Source organism: Perca flavescens, chromosome 1 (assembly GCF_004354835.1).
Source record: "Perca flavescens isolate YP-PL-M2 chromosome 1, PFLA_1.0, whole genome shotgun sequence".
NCBI lineage: Eukaryota > Metazoa > Chordata > Actinopteri > Perciformes > Percidae > Perca > Perca flavescens.
The window spans coordinates 9,589,777-9,596,701 of record NC_041331.1 but is presented as its reverse complement, the minus strand read 5'-3'; the positions used below and the strand labels follow the sequence as shown (position 1 = coordinate 9,596,701).

The following is a 6,925-nucleotide window of genomic DNA, read 5'->3' as shown; positions in this document are numbered from 1 at the left end:
CTTGGTAGTTTTCCGTTGGAGTGAGTTGTTACACCCTGTCAAAGGTTTGCCCATGGCATATGGCTAGTGTCATGATGTTTTTGAATTCACTGAATGTTTTCAGGTGCGCTGAGGGAAATGTGATTATACGACTGCAGGCGCTGACAATAGGAAAACAAACAGTGTGATGTGTGTCACAGTCATGGTGGAATCTCACATTTATGACAAAGTCCTTCTTTTCACTTGGCAGAAGGGGCTTGTGTCCCTGTCCGGTGAGCCACTGCATGATTTGTCCAACTGTCAAACTTTCTGGAGCAATGTTGTTGTTGCTTGGGCCATCTTGTTCCTTAAAAAAGAGATTAAATGTGAGTCTGGATAAAAAAACTATTAAAAAGATGCTGCCTTCCTTTAGTTTTCAAGTTAATACAATTAGTTAATACAATCCCTCAATTAAATCAGATTAACATGTTAAGCATAGCCCCTTTTTGGGTTTGGAGCAGGGGGTGTTAAAAGCCCTGGCTGTCTAGTTTATGGCTGTAAAATTTCATGATGTTATTCTAAAGGTCATAATATTAAATATCACATTTTACATCAAGATTCTGCAAAAGAAACGTTAAACCTTGTGAATTTATTGGAGTATGCAAATTCATAGCTAGCCATTTCCACTGCGCTGTATAAAAATTACTGTAGGACAGCATAAGAAAAGTTTACTATTTCTATATTATTCAATATTGGCTAAAGCACACCAGAATCTTCAATTTCCTGAAGGTAGTCCTGGAAAAAGTTCATGATGTTTGTTTCCATGCGGTGTTTGGCAGAACCAATCTCGCTGAAGACAGGGCGGCTGTTCTCCAGAATGAAGACTGCATCCACCTTTAAGAAGAAGAAAATACATTTCAGTCTGCATTCAACATAGTAATTCTTGCAGAAAACATAAATGCTTAATTAAAAGCAACCAGAAACCCATGTCGAGCTACTAATGCGTGTTGTCCCTGAATCTGCACTTTTTTGGAACGAATCCCCACATCCTTGAGGAGCCTGGTTGTTAAAGTGACTACAAACTCTCCACATCCAACCTCAGCAGGAAGCACCTGAGTATGCCAGCCGTACAGTTCTGCCTCGGCTGCTAGCTCTGTGTACTTATGGCTTTTCCACTCATATGCTTCCCCAACGGCAATCTCCCATGGTACTGTAAGCCCCAAGATGTACAGGGACTACTGTAGGTTGACCACAAAAATGGGGTCTGGCCTAAGAGTGGTTGAGACATGAATGTACCTTATCATCTTCCCCTGTAACAAACAGTGGTTGGAAAAGGTCTTGATGGGTCTTCATGATCTTTGGTAGTTCATAGAGCTGCAGGCCTTTTCTGAGCTGGTCAAGCATCGGGATGAGTCTCATGGTGGAGTGAAGTATAACAGCTCTAATAGACAATATAAAAGTGTTTCATCAGGAGAATCTGCTTTTGTTGTAAAACGGTTTACTGTAGAAAAAATTAGTCATCAGCACTTTGTTAAATTGTAATTTGGTGACATTTAAAAGTGGTTTCACAACATAGCTTTGCAAGAAAAAAAATCCAATTCAAGTCACAAATTGTTGTGACTTGCCATAATGAAAACCAAAAATGTTAATATACCTTATCATGCTGTCCCTTTTATCCACATACACAATTCCAGTGTATTCGCAGGTCACAATGTCACCAATCAGGTCTCTGATGTTGTCATCACTGGCACTGTTTATCTGAAAGTCGATTGGTGTTAAGTGAAAGTTGTTCTCATTGCATCATTGTGCTCTACGGTCAAACAAACAAGTCATTCGATTTGTGCAATCCATGTCATAATGAAGTTAATACTATTATTGACCTTGTTAAAATTGGACTTACCTTTACAATTAGCTGTGACAGTTCCAAATCTGTGACATCACTGGCAGACACTTGAATGCTGTCAGAGTCACCCCAGCAGAGATATCTGAACACCACTCACGCAGGAAGTTAGGGCAAGGTCCGCCTTGTGCCAGACTAGCTGCCATGACTTCTCCTGCAGTCCTAATAAACGGAAGAATCAAACAATTGAAACACTGCATATAAACTAAAGTAGTAATGCAATAAACGCTTAAAGACAACATGCAAAAAGAACTTCATTACACACCTGAAGTAGTTACAGTCCAAACTGTTAAGGCAGTAAACGGGATTCTTCCCTTTCTTATCTGGACCTTCAACAAGGAGTCTTTTTTTCTATTTCTACCAGCATTTCTGGAAAACAACAAATACAAGAAATTCAAAAGGTCTTTCAATGTTGATTTTTCTTTCATCCAATCAGCATTTGAGCCCATTGCACCACCAGAGGCCTGATTTAACAAATATGGACATACACCTGTACCTGTGAGGAATTCTTTGGTAAGAGCACCAGTATCAATGCCTGCCTCGGCAAAGAATGTGACCTTAAGTCTACATTTGGGTGAGGTCTTCTTCTGCCGTTGCATCTGTTGCATGCCTTTGTTGTAGAGATCAGTTCACACAGATGGAAAATGTGTTTGTCTCATCAACTTGACAACCGATCCAATTCAAGATGTCCTCAGAACTGGAAAATAAAAAATACAGTCATTGAACATTTGAATCACAACTAAATCTATGAGTGGTTTTATAATTTCATAGGTGTTTACTACTGTTTCTCAGGGTGGTTGTTAGGCCTGGTAAAATACTCGCACATCCTCCTATACTGGTGACGTTCTCAGGAGTGAGGTGAGGCCTCAATGCAAGTCCAAATGGGAAAAATATACCATGCCATGTTTCTGGATCACTAGATTTCTCTATGACCACACATAACATTACTTTTCAACAGGAAAAAGATAATTGATACTGCAGTATCTCTTTAAAGGTTTATTGTTCAGATAACATCATTCACCACATAATTCCCTAATATACCATTTTACCTTTGAAAGGTACTGATTGGATCACTTGACTGATGGCCATCATCATCTGAAGTTCTGCACACAAAGAAAACAGATTGTCCTGAATTAACAATAAACCATTAAATTTAAAAATTTGGCAGGAAATCTCCTAACATCTAATTTATCATCAAACCAACATGGTATACATAAAAAAGTAGCACTGAAATCAACATTACCGTAATCCGCAACTGGCTGCATGGATCTCAATGATGTCAGGATGAAATGCATTTGTGCACACAGGACACTCAGCTGTCTAACAAATTTACAATGCATGTGAATAAAGCGTCACACTACTCCTGAAATATAAGAAAACATATCTAAGTTAAAGAAACTTAAACAACACTTGTAGAGCCTAATTTATAGCACCAGCAAAGTGACATGTATAACACCATGACCTGCAATTGGTGCAAAGAAAATACCTTGGAAAAGACCAATTACAAGTTACAATGCTGTTTTTGCATATATTTGCGAGTGCTAATAAATGTAATTTGGTCATTAGGCTCTTAACTTAAAATAACAGCAAAAAGTAGCTTACCTTGTCTGTCTGGTAGCAAAGGGCCGCTGAGAATACATCATCTTCTTCCTTGCAGCTTTCCTGGGGATGAAACACAATAACTACACTTTTCAGCGCAGTACACAATAAAAACATGTAATTTTTCAATCTAATAAATCCTGAAATAATGCCTAAAAGACCAAGCTTTAACATACTTCTTCAACAGAATCACACACATTTTCAAGTTCTTTCTTGCATTCCTTTATGTGTCCTGGAAGAATCTGAAGCGGAACCATTTTCTTGCAGGTTGTATACTGGGCTTTGGGCATCTTCTCAAATTCCTTTGCTTCTGGTGGTAAAGGAATTGTATCCAGTTCTTCTTGTAAAGGAGCAATGTACATTGTGTATTTTCCATTCCCGCTCACTTCTTTTAGCTGCTGGCCGGTGTATCCATTTAAATCTGGAGGAATAACAGCCAATCTCCGCTGCCCACCCCCACCTAAAATTTAACAGTTGTAGATACTAAATATAGCCAATCTGGATATACAGCAATTACTCATCTAGGGAGTACACAAACCATGGACATTAATACAGTGTATATGCCTACATACCTGTGGACTTGTGCAGCAACCAGCCACCACAGATATTTGCCAGTCTTGGATATGTGCTCAAAAGCAAATCTGAAAAGTAAAATGACAGAAGCATGATTAAAACTAAAATTATTTATATTTTGTCATACTAATATTTATTACATCAAGCATTGATATGAATTGTAAGATGGGTGTTTTTAATCTTTAGATATTACTTTACGCAAGGCAGTTAATTAATGATGACATACCTCTGAATGTGTGATGTTTTCATTAAGGGTTAATGAACGTATTCCAAGGCCAGCCAGTATAAGCTGCAGTTCGTCTGCTCCTTTTGGTGTTTTTTCACGTTGTTTTTCAAGAAGAAAAAAGTTCACCAAAAAGCTCTTCCCAGCTTGTGTTGGTGTATATGGTGCAAAATGCTTTTTGCCTCTTGCCTCCTTTCGAAAAAATCCAGGAAAAGACCTAAACATATGAAATGGCAAACTATTATTCTCATATGTTATAATCCATCAACACAGAACAACCTAACTTAAAATATATTTACATTCTCAATGACTGCTTAGGTTAGGGTAAATGCAGTTTACTTTATGTTTTATCCAACAGTGGTAATGACAGCTCCATAAAATATTCAAACAAAATAATCTAACGTTGGAAATCTGTACCCTTCCCCCGCCCCCTTTTGCTTACATTAGAATCGGGGGCCTAGTTTGTCTAAAAGTACCTACACTGGGTGTGCAATTACAAAATGAATGCAGACAAACGACCCATGTATCCTACCCAGCCACTGTCCAGAGTCATTGCGCTGAGGCCTCACTGTCGGCACTGACTGCGCTCCCTGTCCAACAGCAGCTTCTCCTGTACTGCCCTGACTGACTGGCCTGACATTTGCCGGTAGTACCGACAAATGCCGGTACACTGTTTCTCAGCAGCAACACCAGGTTTTGGGCTGTGCTTAAGATGTCTGTTAATTGGACCTGAGTAATAAGAAAGACAATAACTAAATGCCAAATGTTATAGCCATATTTATTTTTTTGTATTGTACAGAATACCTGCAAAACACAATCATAGCAGGGCTTGTCAACGCCCGGGTCTTGGCCCACATTCAGACCAAAAAGCAAGCTCGTCCGAACCAATGCAGTCCATACCACCTGCGGCTGGTCTCAAGCAACTGACTGCTGCCATATATCCCACTACAGTGGAATGCATGATGTACTTGAATGACTGGTTTTGAATAAATGTTGCATTGCCTATCAATAAGTTAATTAAACGTTATTTTATTACCCTCAATCGTTCAGGTCCTCTGGTTGTGAATAAAAAGCAGATACTGACTACTGAGTCAAAAGTTTGTATTAGGACATATGCTCATTAACATTACAATGACTTGCTGGTTGACGTTAACTCATATATCTGGCTCAGTTGTTAACACTACTGATTTGGTCGACATATGATAACAGTGCGGTTTAGTTCTAACATCACTAACTATAACGTTACTTTCACACAGAGCACTTCATCAACGCTAACTTCGTCTAGCACTAGCTAGCTAGAGTTAACAGCAAGTGGTTGGAAGCTAAAGCAATAACGTCTATGAGCTGCAGAAATGTATTTATAAAGTGCTATCAAAATAGTAAAATTGTTGTAAAATGTTGAATAAACACGTTATTTACTTTACCTGTGATGCTGAGCCTAGGCTAGCAGCCTCAGGTCTGTTGTTAGCCATCTTTCGCCTTTGACGCATGCGCGTTAGATGGAATTGAGGTTTGATTACCTGCCCTGGGACGGCAGTGACGTCATTTCAACTGTTCTTTACTCGTACCCACAAACTTGAATTTGTGTTCATAGTGAAGACTTCGTAGTCGTGGAAATTAGAGTTGTACTCATGAATGTTTACAGTCATAGCTTCTAGAGTCAGACTCACATAAAAACACAAATGTAATTTTATTGACTCACTTGTATGAAAACGTAATTTTGCGTGCCTGAGTTAATTTACGCACAAATGTTTAAAAATACGAATATGAATTCTTAAAGTTGTGCATACATCTTTTTGAAAGTGATCTTACACCATACAATATCATACACTGCATGAAAAGTGGGATTTTCGTCAGTATGCGGCACTGTAGATTGTCGTGGAACTTCAGGTTTACGGCTGTATACGGCAATTTACAGACAACACCAAAAACTGCCGTGAATTGTCGGAAATTGACGTGGGCCTTGCTTGGCAGTTGTCCCCCCATTCCCTCTAATTCTAGGGGAGGCTTTCACATGTAAATGAAAATGCTGTGAGCTATACAAATGCAAATCAGGGTAGCAGGGGGAGTTTTACCCCAGGTGACATTTTTCTAAAAGGTATTAACTTAATTTTAAGAAAATCTCTTAAAATAGATCAGATTCAGTATAGCCTAATTGTAGACTCTTTAGTAGATTTATTTGATGAAAGTATGCTAGATTAATTACTGTGTATGTCATTAGTAATGACTAATTAGATGTAAAAGGAAGATACACAAAATAATTTATTTCAACAATTAGTTTTAATCAGGCTTTTCCACAAAGGTAAAATGTGCAATCCATGATTCATTCACAGTCTCAACCACTTTGCATAGTGGCATGACTACAGAGACCTTTCTTTGGTCTTCCTCATCCAACATTGTCTGGTGGAATGGAGACAGAGGCTCCACTGTACAGTTTTCTAAGAGAAGTCTTTCTGCTGACACCAAAACACTGGGCTTCACATAAAGCATATCAGCTTTGTCGTTGCATGACAAGGTCCCAACCATTTGTGTTCTTAAAATACTGGTAAATTCAGCACCATATTCACATGTCCATGACATATGAAGCTGTTGGCTCAAATGGCCTCATAATCTAGACTTCAATTGTCCTATAGTCAGCTGCAAATATGGCTTGACCCCAAAAAAATTCTAAC

The 6,925-nt window shown here is 38.7% G+C and overlaps 2 long non-coding RNA genes across 2 annotated transcripts; both read right to left on the bottom strand.

Moving 5' to 3' along the window:
• Positions 1-8: 8 nt before the first annotated feature.
• Positions 9-2,957, bottom strand: LOC114555777 (uncharacterized). The gene is made up of 8 exons (XR_003692625.1): positions 2,908-2,957; positions 2,355-2,555; positions 2,124-2,227; positions 1,859-2,020; positions 1,613-1,716; positions 1,255-1,399; positions 726-852; positions 9-325 (listed from the first exon to the last, which is right to left on the bottom strand). It is a non-coding gene; the product is annotated as an uncharacterized LOC114555777 (long non-coding RNA).
• Positions 2,958-3,107: 150 nt separating this feature from the next.
• Positions 3,108-4,954, bottom strand: LOC114556313 (uncharacterized). Its single transcript, XR_003692703.1, has 6 exons — positions 4,786-4,954; positions 4,257-4,470; positions 4,030-4,098; positions 3,634-3,917; positions 3,461-3,520; positions 3,108-3,221 (listed from the first exon to the last, which is right to left on the bottom strand). It is a non-coding gene; the product is annotated as an uncharacterized LOC114556313 (long non-coding RNA).
• Between the last annotated feature and the right edge of the window lie 1,971 nt (positions 4,955-6,925).